General features: G+C 42.9%; 1 protein-coding gene across 5 annotated transcripts in view; it reads right to left on the bottom strand.

The window, feature by feature from the left end:
- Nucleotides 1-24,570, bottom strand: part of PTPN13 (protein tyrosine phosphatase non-receptor type 13) — a 181,437-nt gene extending 156,867 nt beyond the window's left edge. For all 5 annotated transcript variants that reach the window (XM_038769158.1, XM_038769157.1, XM_038769156.1 and 2 more), the window contains exon 1: nucleotides 24,439-24,570. The gene's annotated coding sequence lies outside the window, so the exon portion shown is untranslated. The remainder of the gene's footprint in view (nucleotides 1-24,438) is intronic.
- Between the last annotated feature and the right edge of the window lie 945 nt (nucleotides 24,571-25,515).

Here is a 25,515-nt window from a genome sequence, read left to right as displayed (position 1 = left end):
GTCCCTGAAAGATCTCCAACAGGAGAGCCCCCAGGCCAAATAAATGGCTGTTGGCCTGCTCACTCCAACCCTCCCACTTAGTATTACAGGTAGAAAGAGATGTCCCTGTCCCAAGAGAAAGCACTGGGAATCTCTCTTCCGGATGATCAAAAAACCCAGGCCAACAACCTCCTAGTCGAAGGCTTGAAAGTGATGCAGCCTCTCATACTTTTTTCTAATGGTATTTGTTAAATGCTTACTATGTCAGTCAATAGGATTTACTGAACCCTTACTGTGCGCAAAGCACTGTAGGAAGCACTTGGGAGAGTACATCATAATAACAGACACATTCCCTGCCCGCAATGAGCTTACAGCCTAGAGATGGTAAGCACGTCATTTGGCAGAAGTCCCCTGAGTTCACCTGAACCTCACACATTTATCCAGGTGGGGCTCCTGACTCTCCTGCCCTGCTCTACACAGTGATTTATACAGCATATCTGTAATTTATCATATCTGTAATTTATTTATTCATATTAATGTCTGTCTCCCTCTCTAGACTGTACACTCGTTCTTGGCAGGGAATATTCCTCAAAAATATGTCCATTTATTGTTATATCGTACTTTCCCAAGTACTTAGTACAGTGGTTTGCACACAGTAAGCACTCAGTAAATACGACTGAAGGACTGAATTCATCTACAGCCTTTGCATTCCCCTCCCAGGTCCCTGTGATCACGGGTACCACATCCATATCCAGACCAGACAGACCAGCTCAAAACCGGACTCTCCAGATTTCAAAAAAAAAAAAAAGGGATGGCTTAACCACGCTAATCACAGTCGTTTAAAGGGACCCCACAAACAAAGGTTGGGGAACAAGATAGAGACAAGGTGGGGACACACGTTTTGAAGCCTTTACAGGTTGCAGACTAGCTTCCCCTCAAGTGAACCTCACAATGCAGCTTCAAACTGGACCACAACTGGGTTCATACTTTCAAAATTCTATAAAAAAATCCCACTCGAATTGCTGAGATGAAGTTGCTCATCTTGATTTCCATTTTAAAAGAGATCAGACACAAAGTTTGGGGAAAAAGTTTGCAACAAGGGAGGTGGACCCTGGGCAAGTCACTTCACTTCTCTGGGCCCCAGTTACCTCATCTGGAAAATGGGGATTGAGACTGTGAAACCCATGTGAAACAAGGACTGTGTCCAACCCGATTTGCCTGTATGCACCCCAGCGCTTAGTAGAGTGCCTGGTACATAGTAAGTGCTTAACAAACTATGATTAACAATTATTATTGTCATTACTAGAATTTTTGAAGCTTCACAGGTTGGAACACAATTGGTTTTAATGTTTTGAAAATTCTATCAAGATCCCACTCATATTGCTGAGGTTTTAAAACCCCATATTGCTGAGGTCAAGTTGCTCCTGATTTCCATTTTTAAAAATTTTCTAGGACATCTTGATTAGAACCCATATCTTGTTTTCATACCTTAGGCAGTTGAAGTAAATATTTGGTAGGTCTTACTAATACATTCACCTGATTCCCAACAACATAATTTTGGCAACGAAATTAAATAAACGCTTGTAAATTTAAATAATGGCATGATTCTTGGAACCCAGCACATAATTTAATCTTTAGCCATACATCCTGGGTAACTCCCTTATATTGCAGGCAACTGACTTTCTGAAGGGGCATTCTTTTTAATTGTGTATACACAGAACTCTTGCGCAAGTGTCATAAATGAAAATGACTAACAAATCTGTTAAAAGTAGGTTAGGGCCTATTTAATGGGAAAGATGAATTGTTCTCAGATTAAGAGTCGCTGCAAATTCAATTTGAATACATTATTCAAATCATGCGGGACACTATGTCAGACCAGGTCAATTATCACTGGAGTAACATGTCCTTTTTTACTCTATGCAATTTCACTGATTCACATTTTGTCTTGTCAGTGAATATATTTCTGAAATTACATTCAATACTGATTTGATTCATACTAAGCCATTGCCACTAAATTCCTGGTCTCAAATACTGTACATTTATGTTATCTCTTTCTTACAAAATGACTCAAAATGTCTTCGAAAGAAGGAAGATTAGAGTGTATGTTGCAATGTTTGGAAATGATGCTGATTAAATATGTAGGGTAGGGTTTTTTTACATTTATTCCTTGCAGTGACTATCGTTAAGCTTTCTCAAATTCACTTAAGGAGCTTTTAAGGTATCTTTCCACAGCAACTGAATTGTAATCGCAAAAAGTCCCTGTTCAAAAATACACCACCCAACTCTAATCTACATTCTAGATTTTATTGCCTCGCTTTAAGGCATCTTTCTTTAATAACTAGAACTTCATAAAATGCTTCACTATAGAAGGTAGGAAAAAAACAGAAAACCTTCACTGGACTTTCATAACAATTCTTTTTAATCTGAAGTTTTTATCCTAAGTAAAACGGACAATTTCCATATAATCTATTGTATTGAGAAGCAGCATGGCCTAGTGCAAAGAGCACAGGCCTGGGAATCATAAGAACCTGGGTTCTAATCTTGGCTTCACCACTTGCCTTCTGTGTGACCTTGGAGTGTCACTTCACTTCTCTGGGCCTCAGTTACCTCATCTGAAAATATGGGTATTAAGACTGTGAGCCGCATGTGGGACAGGGACTGTGTTCAACCTGATTTGCTTGTTTCCTCCTACTCTTATGCCCAATTTCAAGGTGCCAGGAGACAGTTGGCATTGGATCCGCATGCCTCTAAATCCCAAGTTTACAATCTAGAAGGGGACCAGGCTTCACTGACAGTGTTACTTTCTAAATGTTAAGTTCGTAGATATAATTCTGTTCTAGAAACACACTATTCAGGTTGGAGTCAGTCTCTGTCCCACACTGGGCTCCCCACTGTACAGATGAGTTAACTGAGGCCCAGAGAAGTTAAGTGATTTGCCCAAGGTCACACGGCAGAGAAGTGGAGGAGCCTCACTTTCCTCATGGAAAGCTAGGGTTGTGGCCACAGAGTCAACAGTTTCCTTGAACTATGCAATAACTGCCTCCTCTATGATCTCCCATCCTCCTGTCTCTCCCCGCTTCAGTCTATACTTCACTCTGCTGCCCAGATTATCTTTGTACAGAAACGCTCTGGGCATGTCACTTCCCTCCTCAAGAATCTCCAGTGGTTGCCTGTCAACTTACGAATCAAGCAAAAACTCCTCACTCTCGGCTTCCAGGCTCTCCATCACCTCGACCCCTCCTACCTCACCTCCCTTCTCTCCTTCTCCAGCCCAGCCCGGACCCTCCGCTCTTCTGCCACTAACCTCCTCACTGTACCTTGTTCCCGCCTGTCCTGCCGTCGACCCCCGGCCCACATCCTTCCCCTGGCCTGCAATGCCCTCCCTCCACACATCCACCAAACTAGCTCTCTTCCTCCCTTCAAAGCCCTAATGAGAGCTCACCTCCTCCAGGAGGCCTTCCCAGACTGAGCTCCCTTTTTCCTCTCCTCCTCCCCACCCCCCCTGCCCCACCTCCTTCCCCTCTCCACAGCACCTGTATATGTTTGTACAGATTTATTACTCCATTTTACTTGTACATATTTACTATTCTATTTATTTTGTTAATGATGTGCATATAGCTATAATTTCATTTATTCTGATGATTTTGATACCTGTCTACATGTTTTGTTTTGTTGTCTGTCTACCCCTTCTAGACCGTGAGCCCGTTGTTGGGTAGGGACCGTCTCTATATGCTGCCGATTTATACTTCCCAAGCGCTTAATACAGTGCTCTGTACACAGTAAGCGCTCACTAAATACGCTTGAATGAGTGAATGAATGAATGGAAGTCAGAAGGACCTGGGTACTAACGCTGTTTCCACCACGTATCTGCTATGTGACCTTGGGCAAGTCACTGCATTTCTCTGGGCCCCAGTTACTTCCTCTGGAAAATGGGGATTAAGACTGCGAGCCCTATGTGGGACGTGGACTATGTCCAACCTGATTAACTTGTATCTTCCCCAGCGCATAGTACAGTGCCTGGAACATAGTAAGCACTTAAAAAATGCCATTAAAAAACTATCCCTGAATCAAGACAGAGAAGAATGATAAAACTACTGGATTAAAAGACACTCCCAGACACATATTAAAACCAAGTGGTGGAGGCTAAAACGATGTCTATTTTAGGGACTTATTGGCTTTGGTTTCTATTATCAACAAAATGACTGAAAAGCTTATTAAGGTTTTGGCCCAAGCCCTTATGGTATGAGGAATCCAACAGTACGAGTCTTAGCTGATTGAGTACTGCCAGATGGGCTTCTGTTTAGAGTAGTCCTCGTCATTTGGGAAAAACAAAAACCCTCGAGTTTCCTCTCTCATTCATCTCAATATCCAAATGGCTATGCTAATTTGTTCTATAAGAGAGCAGCAATTATTCTGGAAAATATTTGGACACACATGATTCTGGAGGTACCCAGAAAGCAGATCTGCCTATTAAAGGATTTTCAATTTTGGATGTTCTTTATCTGAACAGAGTGGGCTATGGAGACAATTCCCAAGTCCACTATTTATCCAAGGGTTTTCTATGTGTAACTGCAATCACAATATAATGTCTATTAGTGGCATAACTGTAATCGACCTGCACCCAAGGATTCCTGCTCCCTCCATCTCTTTCTACCTACAACCACAGTCAAAAATGTAGGCAGAATCAGTAGCTGCTATGGGAACACCCTTTTGGTACTTCATAAATTCTAGGATGGTCCCTGCCATGATGAGAGATGGAGGATGGAATGAAGTTAGATGGCCTGGGATTTGGAAAATAGGCTTGAAGAGGCTGCGTGGAGAAGAATGGTGAGGGATACGGTTATGGGGGAAGTAAGCTCATAGGTATGCTGCACCCAAGGAAGAGTAGAAGGAGTACTACCTGGATAATTTCGTCTATCTTGGCGCCGACCTCTCGCCCACATCCTGCATCTAGTCTAGAATGCCCTCCCTCCTTATATCCGACAATAACTCTTCCCACCTTCAAATCTTATTGAAGGCACATCTCCTCCAAGAGGCCTTCCCTGACTAAGCCCTCATTTCCCTCTCTCTTCTGCGTCGCTCTGATTTGCTCCCTTTGTTCACCCCCCCCCCCCCCCCACGGCACTTATGAACATATCTGTAATATTTTTATTTAGATTAAGGTCTGTCTCCCCCTCTAGACTGTGACCTCGTGGGGAGGGACTGTGTCTACTAACTCTGATATGCTGCACTCTTTCAAGAGCTTAGTACAGGGCTCTGCATACAGTAAGCACTAATAATAATAATAATGGCATTTATTAAGTGCTTACTATGTGCAAAGCACTATTCTAAGCGCTGGGGAGGTTACAAGGTGAACAGGTTGTCCCACGGTGGGCTCACAGTCTTAATCCCCATTTTCAGATGAGGTAACTGAAGCACAGAGAAGTTAAGTGACTTGCCCAACGTCACACAGCTGACAATTGGCGGAGCCGGGACTTGAACCCATGATCTCTGACTCCAAAGCCCGTGCTCTTTCCACTGAGCCACGCTGCTTCTCTACGCACTCAAATACTATCGGTTGATCAATAATCAAAAACAGAGGTACCAAGTGCCAGGTTCCAGGGATTCAAGATCAGCACAGCTAAAGGACAATTAATTTTTAACCCTCTCCAGAACAATCAATCTTCCTGACATTCTATGAAATGTCATGGTACCTTTATTACCCAGGTTTCTAACAAGGCAGACTCTGACTTGATGGATACTAAAATTATTATTCTCCTTTAAAATACACCTAGCAAGAAAACTATGCTCTCCATGTTTAAAGAATGAAAAAGAAAGGCTTCACATTTGTTTTCGCATCAGGGTTCATGGGCTAGAAATAACAGGTTTCTTCTGGTTTTCTATTACATGCATAATTAAGTGCCAGAGTCCATCACTGACATACCACAGTCTTTCAAATTCCCACCCTCAGAATCATTGTCATTTGAAATCACTGAAATACCTGAATGAGGCTCTGAGCACCTTTAAGGACAGGTTCTATTCCCATGCTTAGCAAATTGGATGTAAAATGGAGCCATCTGACGGAATGTCCAAAAAAATAAAAGCGTGATTCCACTAGGATACTAAGTAGCATAAGTAGTTGTTGCAAGTTTCCTTATGAGGACGTTTATGTTATCAACTAATCAATCATGATATTTATTGAGTGCTTACTATATGCAGATCACTGTATTGGGCACTTGGGAGAGTACAATACAACAAAAGTAGAAGGCATAATAATAATGATGGTATTTATTAAGCGCTTACTATGTGCAAACCACTGTTCTAAGTGCTGGGGAGGTTACAAGGTGATCAGGTTGTCCCATGGGGGGCTCACAGTCTTAATCCCCATTTTACAGATGAAGTAACTGAGGCACAGAGAAGTTAAGTGACTTGCCCAAAGTCACTCAGCTGACAATTGGCAGAGCTGGGATTTGACCATGACCTCTGACTCCAAAGCCCGTGCTCTTTCCACTGAGCTGTGCTGCATGTTCCCTTCCCCTAAGAAGCTTACCGTCTAAAACAGAGTCCTGGTGATTAAAAGCTATTTTTCTGCACATCAGCTCAAGAGGATGTCATTGGAAAGCACCTTTTCCCTTCTTGCCAACGATACCATTTCCATTTCATGTCTCACCAATTAGAGTCTGTTATGAAGTAGGTCAAGTCCAACTCCTTTTAGAACACCAGACTTTACCCTTTGCATACGCTTTGCACCTTAAGAAGAAAGGTTGCTTTCTTCTTAAAACCCATCATGGATCTTGCCAAACCCATCTTGAACCTCTTGCTATTTCCAGCCTGCACAACTTCCTGTGGAGTGAATTGTGACATTTGTTAAGTGCATACTATGTACCAAGCACTGGGTTAGACACAAGATAATCAGGCCCTACAGGGGGCTCACAATCTAAGTAGGAAGGAAAACAGCTATTGAATCCCCATTTTGCAGATGAGGGAACTGAGGCACAGAGAAGTTGACTTGCCCAAGGTCACATCACAGTTAAGTGGTGGACCCAGCCTTAGAACCCAGGTGCTCTGACTACCCCATGCTCTTTCCACTGAGTCATGCTGCTTCTCTCCATTTGCATACCAAACTAAATGATGTAAATAAGTGTTTCCTTTCATTTGCTTTGAACCGCCATTTTCCGAGTTCAGAGTTCAAGCCCTGTGTCATGGAATTTAGTGAACAAACATTCCTTATTTGCCCGGTCTGTATGTTTTTTGATTTTCAAAAATTTCAATCATGACCCCTCTCAGCTTGCATATTTGCAAAGTGAAGAATATGTTTATTTCCTATCATCACTAAGCAGTACCATTACTATTATGACTAACACTTACTGCTAACTTTGTGCAAGGCACTGTTGAAGTGCTGGGGAAAATTTTGTAAATGAAGATCAATATAAGAAAGTCTCTGACCCTTATGGGGCTCACAACATAAGTAGGGGAAGACATCACATATACTGGGAGAATATCTTGGGCACCCTAATTATTTTGTCTCTGTATTCCTGAGGCCTGCTGGAAAGGCCACAGAACTGGGTTCTAATCCTGGCTCTGCCATTTGCCTTCTGAGTGACCTTGGGCAATCAATTCCTCTGGGCCTCAGTTCGCTCATCTGTACTATGGGGTTTCAATACCTGTTCTCCCTCCTAACTAAGACTGTAAGATTCCATGCAGGACAGGTACTGTGTCCAACATGATTATCCTCTATCTACCAAAATGCTTAATACAGTCTTTGTCACAAAGTAAGTGCTTTACAAATGCCAGTTATTATAATATGTACTTCCTAAAGCATTGCCACTAGAATGGCATGCAGTTTTCAATCCACGGCAAAATACCACCCCCACAATTTCACGATTCCTTTGTTTTTTTAAGAAATGCTTTTGGTTTGGAAGTTTGTCAAGGCCTTTGAAAATCCAAATATAATATGTCCACTTGCTGTAGCCACATATTTACTGAGTCCTTCAAACAACTCCAATAAGAGATTAGTGCGGCATGATGTTTTCTTTCCTCCAACTGTGTTTTTTTTTTAGTATGCTCACAACCCCAAGTTAATGAGCACATACTGGGTGCAGTGCACTGTATTAAGAACTTGGGAAAGCAATAGATTCTACCACTTTGCCATCTGTATAAGTGAGACTCACCTACCTACACTTCCCAATCATCTTGGGGATTCTTCTAAAGGTTGCAAGGTGCAATGTCAGTTCCCCAGCCTTACGTTAAAGAGGTTACCTGCTTCTCCCAGGAATTCTGCACCTTCCCTTCTAAGTCCATTCTGATTTCTTGGGAGGAGACCATTTGGTCCTGGTGATTTACTTACACCCAGTCTGTCAATTTGGGTTAAAACATTGCGTGTGTTTTCTCCCAACTGGATGCAGTGCCTCCGGTCTGCCTACTTATGAAAAACAGTTTGGCTTGGAAAAAGAAATACTAGTAAGGATCACTGCAGTTGAATTTCCAAACGTCCTACCCTGCATATCATGTGGATGTTAAATTCTGACAGTTGTATTAGCTGACAATGACTCTAATTCAGAGTATTGAAATCCTTACTGTGGAACTCTTGAAAGTATAAAATGTGGTCACACGATCCTTCAGACTTTCAATTTCTCCCACAGCCCACCCCACAGTAGTGAGAAAATTACATATCCCAGATTTTCAACTCTTTTTATCCACATGTGGGCAGTTTAGCTGACCATGCAGAATCCCTCATCCTCCCCCTCTTTCCCTTTTCCCCTCTCAGTGGTTTTGCAGAGGCCAAATCAAGGCAATTAGCTATGAAGTCTTAAAAACAGTACCAGAGCAGGAAAAGTTGGGTTTTCAGGTAGTATACTTTTTTCAGTATTATGTTAAAATCAGCAGAAAAGGTGACTGGGGTTCCACGAAAAAAAGTGTTATTTTATACATTTGCTCTAAATGTACTCTAAGACACTGTGCTTCGGAAAAAGCATTTTTATAAAGTGAGTTTCTTTTTGGTTGTTCTAGCAGCACAACTATTTATCCACGCTTAAAATTTCCTGGTTCCTAATTGTTTCCCAAACGAGAGAGATAGAAGGGGAAAAGAGGGATAGTGGGAAAGGTTATTCAGGCACCCTCTCTCAATCTTTATTTTTCTATCCATCAGTTGTGCTATCTAAAAAAAGTGTTAGAAGAAAAAGAAGGAAATTAATACCAAAGAGATTATTTTACAATTCTTAATCTTTCTGGGTTACAAAATAGGGTGAATGAGTGTGTTTGGGTCTTGACTCTCTCAAATAATTTTTGTAAAAGGTTCAAGAAGTCATTCCTTACACTGGCCAGTAAATACAGCTTGAATTGTCGGGTGGTTGGCTGGTTTGTTTTTTTTTCCCATAATGAATGGAGAAGGGGAAAGGATTTTTAAAGTGAGTTTTTCTATTTATTTCATTGGGTAATTCTAATTTTTTAGTTTGTGTAAGAGATTTCAAAATGAAAAGGCATCCTCATTTAGTTTATGTATTTGGTTATCCTGTTTCTAGAATGAACCCAGAGAAAACATTCACATGCATTGATTTAAAAGTGGACAAGTATGAACGCTGGCAGAAACAAGGAAAACTGTTTAATTTATCTTCCCTACTCTATATTGTTCCAATATTTCCAAATACAATTGAAATTAATGAAAGAGAATTCGATAGACTTTATTATTCTCTCTAATAAGATCCTCTCTTCTGCTGTTTTCTCCCATCTCTAATTGTCTTGAAGCTTGTGATGTAGCTGTGCGTAAGAGAATTATGTAGAAGGAGGATATGAAGGATTTTTTTAAAATGGTATTTAAATGCTTACTTTGTTTGTGCCAAGGACTGTACTAAGTGCTGGACTAGATAAAAGATAAAGAGGTAGGACACAGTCCCTGTGCCTTATGGGGCTCGCAATCTAAATAGGAGGGAGGAGGGTTTAATCTTCATTTTACAGCTGAAACTGAGGCACTGAGAAGTTAAGTGACTTGCCCAAAGTCACAAAGCAGGGGACTGGCAGAGCCAGGATTAAAACTGAGGTCCTCTAACACCCAAGCCTGTGTTCTTTCTACTAGGCCATGCTGCCACTCAGAATTCTAGACTAATAGTGTTTCAACTAGGACCGTTTACATGAAACTTTTGAAGAGAATTGTGAAATGACAAAAACCGTACAGTGTTACTGTTACCTGCAGAGGTAAAGGGGGGGTGTGAATGGACACTTTAAAAACTGCCACATTCATGAGCTCTAATTCTTTCATAATATTTTCTTCGAGAAAGATTCCTTTCCTCTTTCCTTTTCCTCAACCTTCCTTCATAGCGACCCTAAAATCATGAAGGGTCTTTCTTTATCCATAACTTGGGTCAGGAGGCTTTTTCTTTTGAGCCTCTAGGATTGTCCCTTTAAGATTCTTCGGGCTGAATGCACTTTAGATCGTTTTGCTTCATAAACTTGAAATGCTTATCCCATGAAGCTATTCCTGTCAAAGACTCTCTTTAGCAGAAGAATGGCTGCCTCTGAGCCTGAGTTGGTGAAAAGACACACACAGGGACTGCCTTGAGGGGCAGCTTCATAATCATGCAAGATTTGACCCCCATCCATCTAGGATCTTTGAACTATGATGCAACCCTCCATGCATAGGGCAGGGGGGAGAAACTGTGGAACACCATCTGGAAAAAATAACTCGCCTATCTTGGAGGCAGACTTCTCTATAAAGGCATTACTGATGAATTGCTCCCTGATAAAATCTTCCATTGTATTATAGTATTTTTTTTAAAACAGAAAAGTTTAAAATGGAAATAACTCCCAGAAGGCAATGTGTTCCAGTAACTTTGTGTGACGTCTAAATATCCACTCTGTTCATTCAGCAAGACCGCTGATGAACAGGAACTCCTGTTTGTGCATCCGGATTTTCTGAAACATCAACATCCAACCTGCTACTTTTCTCAAGGAGCAATCAATAAGTTGATAATAACAATAATAGCAACTATGGTATTTGTTAAATGCTTAATATGTGCCAGGCACTGTTCTAAGCCCTGGGCTAGGTACAAGCAAATCAGGTTGGAGGCAATCTCTGTCCCACACTGGGCTCACAATCTTAATCCCCATTTTACAGATGAGGGAACTGAGGCCCAGAGAAGTGAAGAGCCTTGCCCAAGGTCACCCAGCAGACATTAATATAATATAAAGCAGATATTACCTAAGTGCTGTGGGGTTGGGGGGGTGCTCCTTTCTAGGAAGAAGCAAACTTTCCGAACATAGTTTAGTTTAGTTTCATCAGCCATACTCACATAATGCCGATAAAATCTCACCATCGGTAGTGCTACCTTCAAACTCAAAAGGCAGTTTAGATACACAAATGCTTAGGGCATCTAAGCCTGATTTCTTACGAAGGGCATATAAGGTTTCCTCATGGCTTATACATTCATTATCAGCCAGGGTCTCATAACAGCAGTACTTGAGTCAGAAGAGACTGCTGTGAGCAGGGAACATGTCTACCAGTTGTGGTATTGTACCAAGTACTGTTTGCAGAGCACTGCACTAAGCAAGTGCTCAATACCATTGATTTCATTCATTCAATCATATTTATTGAGTGCTTACTGTGTGCAGAGCACTGTACTAAGCTCTTAGGAAGTACAAGTTGGCAACATATAGAGACGGTCCCTACACAACAACGGGTTCACATGAGAGAATTTTCCCGTGCCTGGCTGATGAAAGGGTCTGCTTTATCAATGGTATTTATTGAGCACTGACTATGAGCAGAGCACTGTACTAAGCGCTTGGGAGTGCACAATCCAACAGAATTAGTAGATCCATTCCCTGCCCATGAAGAGACTATGATCTGGAGGATAAGATCAAAGTTCTTTGTGGCTTTGAGGGGCCACTGAAGAGCAATATTGTGCCACGTGTGTTCCACTGGACTGAGATCAGTAGGCTTCCAATGAGCTACTAACAGAAGCCCAGTACTGTGGACAATTGAACCACTTCCTGCCTCCCCTACCCAACCTACCCTACTGCAAACCTAACAGGAAGCAGAAATAGCCCCGGGGTCTATTGTAGCCAAAAACAGCTTTAGGGTTCAGTGAAGCAAATGAAATGGGTCAGCAGAAGCTAGGATGTGGATAAAACACAGTGCAGACCATCAGTTTACCAGCGTTTTGCCAAGTTACGAGTCGCACACTTCTAGTATGTTAGGCAGGTCTCAGCAAAGTAACTTGGATCATGGTTTTGACCAGAGTGACTGTTGTGTTCTTGGAGATTCTGTCATATGGTGTTATCTCGATTATTCATGACCTGGTCACCCAGTCTGTGAGTAATTATAATAATAAAAATAGTTATGGTATTTGTTAAGCTCTTACTATGTGCCAGGCACTGTACTAAGTGCTGGGGTGGTTACAAGCAAGTCAGGTTGGACACAGTCCCTGTCCCACATAGGGCTCACAGTCTCAATTCCCATTTTACAGATGAGAGATAACTGAGGTCCAGAGAAGTCAAGTGACTTGCCCATGGTCCCACAGCAGACAAGTGGTGGAGCCGGGATTAGAACCCATGACCTTCTGACTCTCAGGCCCATGGTCTATTCACCATGCCACATGAATGACCTAAGTCAATAAATCATTATTATCGACCGATACCTAAGGGCACCTTTGTGTTGCCCCTTTTCCTTTCGTCTATGGTTTCATCCACTTAATTGTCCTCCAGGAAAGAGAATGCTGAGGAAGATGAAGGGGAAATGTTAGCTATTGCTGAAGTGGGACACGAACAGGGAGGAAAGAGCAAACACAGAATTAAGCAAGGTGATGCAGCAACAGTCTGCTAGAAGACCACTACAGAAGACATACTGGCCTTCTGGGGAAGTGCTTTCATTGACCAGAGGCTTCATAAAGATCGGAAGGCAAAATGGCTGACAGAGAGCATTAAACTGCAAGAAAAGTCGATTCTCACATGCAATGAACTGGAACTATACGAAGTCGACTGCACACCGGTCTTTTCAATCGTATGCACTTGCCTGGATAGGATAATAATAAATATGGTATTTGTTAAGTGCCTACTATATGCCAGGCACTGTACTAAGTGCTGTATCTTACCATCACCTTAACATCATCTTTAAATATAAAGGACCGGGAGGTATGTAAATGCATTCATTCATTCAATTCAATCGTATTTATTGAATGCTTACTGTGTGCAGAGCACTGTACTAAGCGCTTGGGAAGTACAAGTTGGCAACATATAGAGACGGTCCCTACCCAACAGTGGGCTCACAGTCTAGAAGACTGCAGGAATATACAGTACAAGCATACACACATACACAGCTAAATGAGGTCACAAACCTTATTCTTCTCTCTATTTTGCAAGGTTAATCCATCCAGTTCTCTTTCAGTGGGTGAGGAGATGTAAAAATAGGTATTATTTATCTGTAAACATCTGACTAGCTGACTGGCAATTCAGACAACAGCTTATAAACACAGTAACGTTTGTGTGTAATCACAGGGATTCATGCCCAGCAGGCAAAGCTGGCTATCGCCACTTGCTATGAACCATGGGTGGGTGACGCTTCGCCCATTCTAGAGCGAACTGATTCCGGTCTCTCCGTTCAATGGCAGGTCTGGGTTCCTCCCAGAAGGGGTGGACAGATGGCCGAGGTGAAAGCCAGCTGTCCACCTGCCTTCCACCAGGGCTGGGGGACTCTTCCGGCTCCAGCTCGGGGCTGCTGAGTGTGTCATGAGGCTGAGAGGGTTTGTGACAGGGCAAATGAGGAGAATGAAGTGGTCACCTGCATCTGTCCACATTCCCGTCCCCAAGACTTGGGAGAAGCCCCGCAATTCCGCTAGTATTAACCTCAAAGAAGTATATGGGCTTGAGTGACTTTAGACATGAGAAGTAGCATGGCATAGTGGATAAAGCACAGGCCTGTGAATCAGAAGGTCTTGGGTTCTATTCCTAGCTCTGCCACATGTCTGCTGCGTGACCTTGGGCAAGTCACTACACTTCTCTGGGCCTCAGTTACCTCATCTGTAAAATGGGGATTGAGACTGTGAGCCCCACATGAGACAGGGACAGTGTCCAACTTAATTTACTTGTGTCCACCCCAGCACTTAGTACAGTAGCTGGCATACAGTAAGTGCTTAAGAAATATCACAACTACCATATGGATTATCTTCTTCTTGATGTTGACAGATATCTGGGTCTCTCATCACCTGGGCTACAGTAACATGTGCACGGTCTAAGCACACATAATTTACTTAGGCAGGAGCTGTGAATACGGGAGATGGTTAAATGAGAAGCAGTGTGGTTCAGTGGAAAGAGCATGGGCTTTGGAGTCAGAGGTCATGGGTTCAAACCCTGACTCTGCCAATTGTCAGCTGTATGACTCTGGACAAGTCACTTAACTTATCTGTGCCTCAGTTACCTCATCTGTAAAATGGGGATTAAGACTGTGAGCCCCCCAGGGGACAACCTGATCACCATGTAACCTCCCCAGTGCTTAGAACAGTGCTTTGCACATAGTAAGCGCTTAATAAATGCCATCATTATTATTATTATTAAATGTATTACAGCCAAATGGTTCCTCTAATAATAATTTCAGCATTTTTGTTAGGCACTTACAATGTGCCAAGCACTTTATTAAGCGCTGAGGTAGAAACACAATAATCAGGTCCCACATGGTGCTCACAGTCTAAATTGTAAGGACAAGAGGTAGTAAGTTCCCATCTTGCAGATGAGGGAACTGAGGCAAAGAGAAGTTAAGTGCCATGCCCAAGGTCTCACAGCAGGCAAGTGGTGGAGCCAGGATTAGGACCCAGGCCCTTCTGAGTCCCTGGCCCGGACTCTTTCCACCAGGCCACACTGCTTCTCTACAGTCTATCCATATTCTACAGTTCATCAGCTAAATCTTTCCATTCTTTGAAGTGAAGGATAGAAAAGTATTGTATACGCACTTTCTCACTTAGCAGTTAGACATGGTCATCAACAGAGAGACATCATTGTCTACTGGATAATAATAATAAAAACAATGATGGCATTTATTAAGCGCTTACTATGTGCAAACCACTGTTCTAAGCGCTGGGGAGGTTACAGGGTGATCAGGTTGTCCCGTGGGGCGTGTTCACAGTCTTAATCCCCATTTTACAGATGAGGTAACTGAGGCACAGAGAAGTGAAGTGACTTGCCCAAAGTCACACAGCTGATAATTGGTGGAGTCGGGATTTGATCCCATGAGCTTCTGACTCCAAAGCCCGGGCTCTTTCCATTGAGCCACGCTGCTTCTCTTCTCCACTGCTACTGGACAGAGCACAGGCCAGGGAGCCAAAAGGACTTGGACTCCAATTCCGGCTTTGCCATTTGTCTATGTGGCCTTGGGCAAGTCACTTTGCTTCTCTGTACCTCAGTTACCTCACCTGAAAAATGGGGATTAAGGCAGTCAGCTCCATGTGGGACATGTTCAACTTTGTATCCACCCCAGCACTGGGCACAATGCCTGGCACAGAGCAACTGCTCAACAAGTACCATTTAAAAAATATTAAGAACTGGACTTGACTTTTAAATAACTTCCATCTGTCTGAGCCAGAAGAAATCCACAAAGATGTGGAAATAACTTGAATGTTATCAACAAGGTTCCAAAGAGTTGATGATATTACGTACTCTGTTCGTGATAATTTCTCCATAAGGACCGGGGTATTTACAAAATAATCGGATCAGAACCAGACTTTGTCCAAAAAAGCCATTTAGAGGAAGAGTGGGAGGAAAGAAAAAGGCACCACCTGTCTGGATTTCATCCAGACAAAAATCAGGAAAATGAAACAGGAGAACAGCTAAATCTCCAGAGCAATGTGCTAACTAGATACACATTTTCAGTGACACCTGCCAGTTCATTCATTCATTCAATTGTATTTGTTATGAACATTACACACCGAATAAGAAAAAAAACATCAACATGCATTGCCTTGTATTGGGGACAAAATAAGACTAATCTTAAATACAGTACGAAATCATTTTTAAATGAGAACTCAGAGTTAAACTGAATAAAAGTTCAATGTTTATCACTGGTCTTTGTGGAACACAAAAAAATGGTCAATGTAACATAACAGTATTTTTCTAATTAATAAAAATGACTGTCTGTTAAGAATAAATAACATTAAACTGACTACTACCAACCCTGTTGTAATGCACTCTCTTGGACTCTTCGTACAATCCTCTGCAAACAGTAAGCACTCAACAGTTACCACTGATAGAATTATTATATCCACATTCAGGCCCAATAACCTGAACAATTTATTACCTGGGGAAATACAGTAGATGTATCAGTTGTATTAGTTTCACAGAGCAGAGTTATGCTTATCTGTAGAATGATCCAAAACCTACCTGATCTACATATATTATCCAATTCTAGGAAGAAACGCACACCCATTTATTCACATGACCAATAAGTAACCTTGGCTGAAGCACAAAAACCAGTCACTGGGAACGGTTTATTGACCAAGAAAAGAGATGTAAATTGGAGTAGCTAAAACCTGAGTGGTAACAAGATAAACCACGTAGTTCTACTGAAATAACTTGGACAGCCTGCTACTTGGAGCTGGATTTGAAGGACTTCCATCACAGGGAACATGTCTATCAACTTTGTTGTACTGTACTTTCCCAAGTGCTTAGTACAGTGCCCTGCACACAGTAAGAGCTCAATCAATCAATGGTGTTTTTTGAGACCTTACTATGCCATGAGATCCTCAATAAACACTACTGATCAAATGATTAAAAACATTCTAATTTCCAGTTGTTATTGAACAGAAAGCTTCCACCACCATTTTTCTGAAATACTTTAGAACTTTTTTTTATGCAAAGAGGAGTAGAGTTTTATCAGACAGTGGCGTTTTTGAACAGCTGGCATTGCTTTCCCAGTCTGCTCCTATCTATACCTCTTGAGTGCATGAGAATATCTATCTGAAGTGATCTGCTTGGAACCATTCAGAAAGACGATGAATATGGAATTAGGAAGAAAATGAGTATCAATATTCATTCTCTTTCTCTTCCCTACACCTCCATATACAAAAGAGTAGTCTGGATCAAAGAAAGTCTACTTAAATGAAGTGGGTGGCGGTGGATGGGAATAAACACTTATTTAAAACACTTCCTCAGAGCTGTGTATCATCATCAGAGGTTAAGAAGCAACAAACACCATTAAAATGTATTACAGAGTGCTCCCAACCTCCTGAAGTATAGGCAGGAACCTAATTTTTATTATGGGAGGTTCCTTTCCCTGGGGTAGTAGCTTGATGACACTTTCTCTAGCATATCTAGACTCTCCTACTATTGCTAATGAGTGCTATTAAGAGAGGAAACCATTAATTAAGCTCAGAGAGGTATTTCTAGTGGTGTGCTACAGAAGGTATCTCCGAGAGTCTTCAGAGAAATGCATCGACTGCTCCCATTAAATCCCAAAGCCATAACCTGAAATGTAACTATTTCCCTTTCCAAGTAGTTCCAGTTGGTAGTCATAGGACCTGGGTTCTAATTCTGGCTCTGTCTGCTACCTGTTTTGTGACCTTAGGCAAGTCACTTGATGTGCCTCTGTCTCAGTTTCTTTATCTGTAAAATGGGGATTAAAATCCTTTTCTCCCTCTTGGACTGAGCCCCCCTTTAGGGGGAAACAGGCCAGGAATGACCTGGTTGCCTTGGACCTACCCCAGTGCTTAATACAGTGTTTGGCACGTAGTATACGCTTAACAAATATAAATCACTATTATTATTATTACAACTTGAAATTAAGCTGTATCCACAGCTATTTAAAATCTATTTGGCTCATCTCTTCTGTACATTATAAATTCCTGGGCAGAGATCAAATCGTATCCACACTCCTCAAAAGTCGTTCAATAAAAGTTTTTTTTATTTCAATTAATGATGATTTGTGAGATACCAAAAATGCTCAGCTGAAGGGTACTTGTTCCATATGGCATGTGGGAAAGCGACAAAGTAACACAGAAAAAGACTACAAAGAAGTAGTACAAAGAGTTATCACTGGAAAAGAGAACTGGAATGAAGATACACCTACCACAAAAGAGAACAGGAAACAACAACAAAACATCAATTTAGGCAAAAGGGAAAGATGGGGAGGAACATGTCCCCCAAACCCCAGAAGGAGAGATGGGAAAGCTGATCACAGATTGGGAAAATCCATCAATTGAATTTACTGAGCGCTAACTGTGTGCAGAGCCCTATACTAAATGCTTGGGAGAGTACAGAACAATATAACAAACACATTCCCTGTCCACAAGTTTACAGCTTAGAAGCCAGTCGCTTTTTATTTATTTCCCTGACTCCCAATTCTTTCTTTCCCTAAGAGATCAAGGTTGGAAAGGCAAATTAGCTAGAATAGGGAACAGAAATTTTAGGAAAGACATCAATAACTCAGCACAGACCTGGGAGGGTTTATCAAATGTTGTTCCAATGGGTTCAGTCCTAAAACTGGTTCTAATACCTTTATTGAACGGAGAACATGTTCATCAAATGTTCAGGGGTTGCTAAAGCAGCCAAGATGGACAACAAGGTGGAAGATAAGCAGAGTATTCAAAATGGTCTAAAAAAATTGTAAAAACACTTCCCTCATGCCCAACTGGGGATGCATTCAATAGGGGTCAAGCTCAAGCAAGTATGCTTTGGGTCAAACAATAATACCAACAATAAATACTGGATGAGGAGATGCTGGCTAGGCACAGGAACAGCAGAAAATGGCCTTGGGGTCATCACTGACCTCAAGCTGAATATGAACCAGTGACATACCGTCAATGCTAAAAAAAATACAAGTTGGTGATAGTAATAATTTTGGTATTTGTTAAGCGCTTATATATGCTGGGCACTGTACAAAGCGCTGGGGGTAGATACAAGCAAATCAGTTGGACACAGTCCCTGTCCCCTGAGGGGCTCTCAGTCTCAATCCCCATTTTACAAATGATGTAAATGAGGCACAGAGAAGTGGAGTTACTTGCCCAAGGTCATACAGCATACAAGTGGTCTTGTATCTGTATGACATAAAACGTGGAGAAGTAATTCTTCCACAAAACTCTACGTTGATCATTTCTTTACTAAAGTTGCTTGTATGGTTTGGGGTCTTACGCTTTAGAAAGGATCCAGATGAGTTGAAGAAGGCAGAGAGAAGAGAGTTAAAGGGATGGAAAATAGGTTCTATCAGGAAATTAAAAGAGGAAAGAGATAGCTAATGACTATCTTCAAGGATATCCAAAGTTTTATATGGGTTTAAAGGGAACAGTACTGCTCCATAACCACTGAGAATTGGAAGAAATGGAATGGACACAATGAAGGACATAAAGGCAGTCAATAAAGATTGACTGATTTGTTTATGATGATGATTTATGACACAGGAGACAAGGAAGAAATGTCATGCTCTTAACTCCTTCCTCTGGTCAAGTAAACATATTGACCAACACCACTCTCTGTGAGACATCCCGCAGGTCAATGCTGAGTTGGGCACAGGGAAAATCTCTTGAAGAGAACAGTCTAGAGATAAGAGGGTCTTCATTCTCAAAGAGTTTTTGGAAAGAGTAGACCACCTCTGACAATTTTTTTTTTTTTAATTTGATCACTGGCCCTGGACTGCGGAAAGAATGTTGAATGTTTCAGGTTTAACAGTCAATGGAATTGAGCACTTACAGTAGTGTGCAAAACACTGTACTGAGGTTCCTTCTACATGCTATTCATGGGAGTTGGGCAGTCTGATTCTCTCTGCATCACAGACTAACAGATATATTCCCACACATTAACAAATAGGGTGGGGCGGAAATGTGGAGTATCGAGGGCTGGTTCTAAACACAAGACTAGATAGCCTCACAGATGTTTTCATTTTCTCAAGACTAGAAGAGGAATCCTGGAACCATTCCACCCCTGCAACTTATGCATTACTTTATTGGATCCAACGTATTTACAGCAGAGCAGGAAACTTTGGACTGCTCACTTTAAATGTGCTTCATTAAGGATGCTGTGTTGTAAATATTGTGTTACTTAAGAGCATGATCTCTTTGGCTTGTAGTTCTCTAATCACTCCTCCTACTCTCCCTACCACCTCTCCGGGAAAGAAAAAGAATTTCCAGGCACCAGTAACTCCCACATGTGACAGAATCACTAATGCTATTCAGGAGCTCCAGGCCAGAGGCAGGATGTGGGCAAGGGGTTGGTGGTAAGAAAGATTACATCAAGGTACAGTGAGTAGGTTGGCATTAGAGGAACCAAGTGTGTGGACTGGGATGAAGTAAGAAATCAGGAAGGTAAGGTAGGAGGGAGTAGACAGAGTACGTGATTGGGAGACAGAGGATGTGGTTCTAATTCCAGCTCCACCACCTGCCTGCCATGTGACCTTGGGCACGTCACTTTAATTATCTGTGCCTCAGCTTCCTCAACCAAAAAATGGGATTCAATATCTGTTCACTTTCCTACTTGACTATGACACCCATGGGAGACACCTGATTAACTTGTATCTTACCCCAGTTCTTAGAACAATGCTTGAAACATAGTAAGTGCTTAACAACTATACCATTCAAGAAAAAAAGGGGAGGCAGGGGAAGAGCGATGACAGTGTCTCAATGACCATGGTCAAGGATTTTTTGTTTGGATGGGCCACCACTGGAGGTTCTTGAGGAGTGGGGAAACATGGGCTGAATGTTTTCTTAGAACAATGATCAGGGCAGAAGAGCAAAGTAAGGAGTGGTGTGGAGAGAGATGGGAGGGAGGTTAGAGAGGAGTAATCGAGGCAAGATATGACAAGTGCTTGGTTCAGCGGAAGTAACATTTAGATGGAGAGGAAAGGGTGGTTTTAACAAAGTAGTGATGGTAGAACTGACAGAATTTGAATTCATTACTTATAACTGACAGACCATCACTCTCCTCATCTTTAAAGCCCTGCTAAAATCATATTTCCTCCAAGAAGCCTTCCCTAACTTCTCATTTCCCCCCCGACAGTCTCCCTCCTTTCTGTACTGCCTCTGCACTTGGGTCGGAAGTTATCCATCAATCAGTCTATGGTATTTATTGTGGGCTTGCTCTGCACTAGGCACTTATAAAATAGAGTAGGTACCTCTTAAGAACTTTGATACCTTACCCCCAGCAGTGCACATATGCTCACTCTCTGCCCTTTCCCCTATCTATAATTAAATGTCCCCACCAGAAGTTGAGTGCAAGGATCGTGTCTACCAACTCAGTCGCACTGTACTCTCCCCAGTGCTTTGTTCAGTACTCTGCACGCAGTAAGTGATCAAAAAAATACCACTCGTTTTACAGTTCCTCTTAGAAACCCCTCTCCCTTTCCTTCCACCCCTCTGCCACCAATTTTCAAGTCAGGTTTATCTGAGACATTATCTAATCTCTTCTGGGAGTTTCTGGGAGAAGAGGCTGAGAAATGCCCCTTAACTGTCATCTGAGATGAGGTAGTTGGGAAAAGATCCCATAACCTTTATTCCTGCCCTTAAATTCCCAGTTCCAAACCAAAACCCCAAACCAACACAAATCATTAAATTATTTGGAGCATGTACAAGGCAAGGGTTTGACCAGTCCACCTGAGAAACATGCCTTTAGGCAACTAAAAACCTAAGGTATTATCAATCTAGATCTGAAAAATGATCCATTCATAAAGTGTACACGCACACACACACACCAGTTCAGAGTCAGTTTCCTTACAATTCATCTAATGGTCTGGTGGAGGGGGAACAAAAATGGAAAAGATGGACTGCAACATCATTTTGAAATACATCACCTATTATCTAGAACTGCTTTCTTAGTTGATTTGAAATGTTACTTATTTCCTCCAAGTGTATTTGTAAATATTTTCAGAAAACTGGCAAGTACAATCCAGTCAAATTGATAGGAGCAACTGCAGTTGAAAAGTAAATGTCAATGGGCAGAGCTGGGAAGCTGAGGACCAATAAACAGCGCATACTTCCAAATAAACCTCCATACATCTATTTGAAAAGGAAATCAATATTTCCACACTCTAAAAGTATAGGCTGAAGTGACTCCTTTGCCAAGAAATGGTTAGTCATTGTGGGTGCTTTTCCTTCTCAATTCTAGGTTCCTGCAGCAGTTGTTTTGAACAACAAAAAACTATAAACTTTGTTGAGAAAATGAATCCAAAACTCAGCTGACAAAACCCGGTGTGATGCCTGTGTATTAGTAAAAGAGTTTTTAAATCTTAACCTCAAAACCTACTATCAACACTACAAAACCAGCTGGTAAGTATTTTCAAACATTTAACCATCAACACCACTGACTACATTCATCTACCCATCCCCATCGCCCCATTCAAGTATTGATAAACCGCCTCCCCCAATCCCATAGCCCTCTTCAATAATGAAAAAATTAAGAGTTTGGACAATGTCAATTCTGACTTACTGCTGGCTCGATAAACATTTTTCTAGCTATAAATAATTAACTCATCAGCTCCCAACTTGACTTGTACAACAGTTCTGAGGGCCTCTATCGCCTAGGCTTCCTCCTTGAAAACAAAAACCAATTGCCCCATTCCCCCCGCTCCCCACCCGCCAAGAAAAAAGGTGCTTCTTGGATCCCTATGAAGTCACCGCTATTGTTGTTTCAAATGTGCAATTAAAAATCAAACGACGCAGTAGGTTGAGATGAGCTGCTGGAGTGTGGACGTATAGACGGTGAGGATAAGGCCTCCGACAAAAGCTGTATCATTCATTCAATCGTATTTATTGAACGCTTACTGAATGCAGTGCAGCGCTTGAAGTCTACCCACCAGCCGGCCCATCCTATTTCTTCCTACCCCCGAATCCGTGCAATACGGTGCTTTCGTTCATTCAATCAAATTTATTGAGCGCTTACTGTGTGCAGAACACTGCACTAAGCGCTTGGAAAGTACAATTCAGCAACAGAGACAATCCCTACCCAACAATGGGCTCATATATCTTAAATTGGAAAGGTGGCCGCCAGACCCTCACCCCTCCAGGTTGAGAGATTCCCAATTAAGCCTAATTATTAGAAAGCTCACTAGAAGCAGTGTGGCATAGTGGAAAGAGGCCGGGCTGGAAGTCAGAGGTCATGGGTTCTAATCCCGACTCCGCCACTTGTTAGCTGTGTGACTTTGGGCAAGTCACTTAACTTCTCTGTGCCTCAGTTATCTCACCTGTAAAATGGGGATTAAGACTGTGAGCCCCACATGGGACAACCTGATAATCTTGCATCTACCCCAGTGCTTAGAACAGCGCTTAGAACAGTGCTTGGCACATAGTAAGTGCTTAACAAATACCATCATTATTATTGCTATTTTAAATGTACAAGACTAGCTGGCCATTTTCTATATGTATCTCCGCACAAAATTCACATCACTTCTAGCCCCAGTCATCTTTCGGCATTTATAAAATCCCGCCACGAAGCTTAAAAACCTTGAGCATTGTCAAGACTTGCAGCCACCACACGACAATACGAGTAAAATTACTTGCATCATACAAGGTTTTCTTCTCACCCCCTGCACGCACCCATTCTTCCCCCGGCTGCACCCACACCAGGCTTTAAACCCGGTGTGGGCAGGGATTGTCTCTCCTTAGGGCTGTATTGTACTCTCCAAGCGCTCAGTACAGTGCTCTGCGCACAGTAAGCGCTCAATAAATACGACTGATTGAATTTCCACAATGGTTTCCGAATAAGAAACAGACCTGAAACCCACGAGGATCACGGATGGGGCTATTCTTCCCTCTCCTGATGGGGTTCGGATTATTATTATTATTTTATTTTTTATAGTACCTGTTAAGCGCCTACTATGTGTCAGGCACTGTAGTAAGCACTGGGGTCCATGCAAGGACAAGCGCTTAACAAATGCCACCATCATCATTATTATTATTATTGTTAAATCCCGGCTCCGCCACTTGTCTGCTGGGTGACTTTGGGCAAGTGACTTCACTGGGCCTCAGTTCCCTCACCTGTAAAATGGGGATTAAGACCGTGAGCCCCCCGTGTGGGTCAACCTGATCACCGTGCATCTACCCCAGCGCTTAGAACAGTGCTTCGCACATAGTAAGCGCTTAACAAATGCCATCATTATTATTACTAAATCCCGGCTCCGCCACTTGTCAGCTGGGTGACTTTGGGCAAGTCACTTCACCGGACCTCAGTTCCCTCATCTGTAAAATGGGGATTAAGACCGTGAACCCCCCCCCCCCCCCGTGGGACAACCTGATCACCTTGTATCTACCCCAGCGCTTAACAAATGCCATTATTATTATTAAATCCGGCTCCGCCACTTGTCAGGTGGGTGACTTTGGGCAAGCGACTTCACTGGGCCTCAGTTCCCTCATCTGTAAAATGGGGGTTAAGACCGCGAACCCCCCCCCCCCCCCCCCCCCGTGGGACAACCTGATCACCTTGCATCTACCCCAGCGCTTAGGACAGTGCTTCGCACATAGTAAGCGCTTAACAAATACCATCCTTGTTATTATTATAAATTATGTGCAATTTTCTTCGGACACTCACCGGCCGGTCCCGGGGGGGGGCCGGTGCCCCTTCCGGAGCTGCTGCTGGCGGCGTTGGCGTCCCCGGATCCCCCCGGCCCTGCAGCCGGGAGCTGGTGGCACGGGGGGCGGCGAGGCTCGGAGGCTCCCGGGCAGCGGGAAGGAAGGAGGGAAGGAAGGAGGGAAGGAGGGAGGGAAGGAGGGAGGGCAACGCGCTGGGGGCCGGTCCTGCCGGTCCTGCCGCTCCGCCGCCGCGGGCACCGCCCCGCTCCGCGCCCGCCCATTGGCTCCCGCGGCCCTGCGGCCCGCTACTTCCCGCACGCCCATTGGCCGGCCCGCGGCATCCCGCACGCCCATTGGCCGGCCCCCCTCCCTCCCTGAGCGGCGCGGACGCCGCAGCAGCAGCAGGAGGAGGAGACCCGCGCTCCGGTTGTCATGGCGACCGGGGCCGGGACCCGCAAGCCGCGTTCACCCCAGCAGGCCCCCTCTCCATTCATTCGATTCATTCGATCGTATTTAATCATTCATTCATTCATTCAGTCGTATTTCTTGAGCGCTTACGGTGTGCACAGCACTGTACTAAGCGCTTGGATTGACGGTCCCTGCCCAACAACGGGCTCACGGTCTAGAAGGGGGAGACAGACAACAAAACAAATCAGGTAGACAGGTGTCAAAACCGTCAGAATAAATTGAATTAAAGCTATATTCGTTCATTCAATCGTACTTATTGAGCGCTTACGGTGTGCACAGCACTGTACTAAGCGCTTGGATTGACGGTCCCTGCCCAACAACGGGCTCACGGTCTAGAAGGGGGAGACAGACAACAAAACAAATCAGGTAGACAGGTGTCAAAACCGTCAGAATAAATTGAATTAAAGCTATATTAATTCATTCAATCGTACTTATTAAGGGCTTAAGGTGTGCAGAGCACTGTACTAAGCGCTTGGGAAGTACAAGTCGGCAACATAGAGAGACGGTCCCTGCCCAACAACGGGCTCACCGTTTAGAAGGGGGAGACAGACAACAAAACAAAACATGTAGACAGGTGTCAAAACCGTCAGAATAAATTGAATTAAAGCTATATTCATTCATTCAATCA

This window comes from Tachyglossus aculeatus, chromosome X5 (genome assembly GCF_015852505.1).
Source record: "Tachyglossus aculeatus isolate mTacAcu1 chromosome X5, mTacAcu1.pri, whole genome shotgun sequence".
Classification (NCBI taxonomy): domain Eukaryota; kingdom Metazoa; phylum Chordata; class Mammalia; order Monotremata; family Tachyglossidae; genus Tachyglossus; species Tachyglossus aculeatus.
Note: the sequence above shows the minus strand (reverse complement) of the source record. Positions and strands in the feature narration are given on the sequence as shown.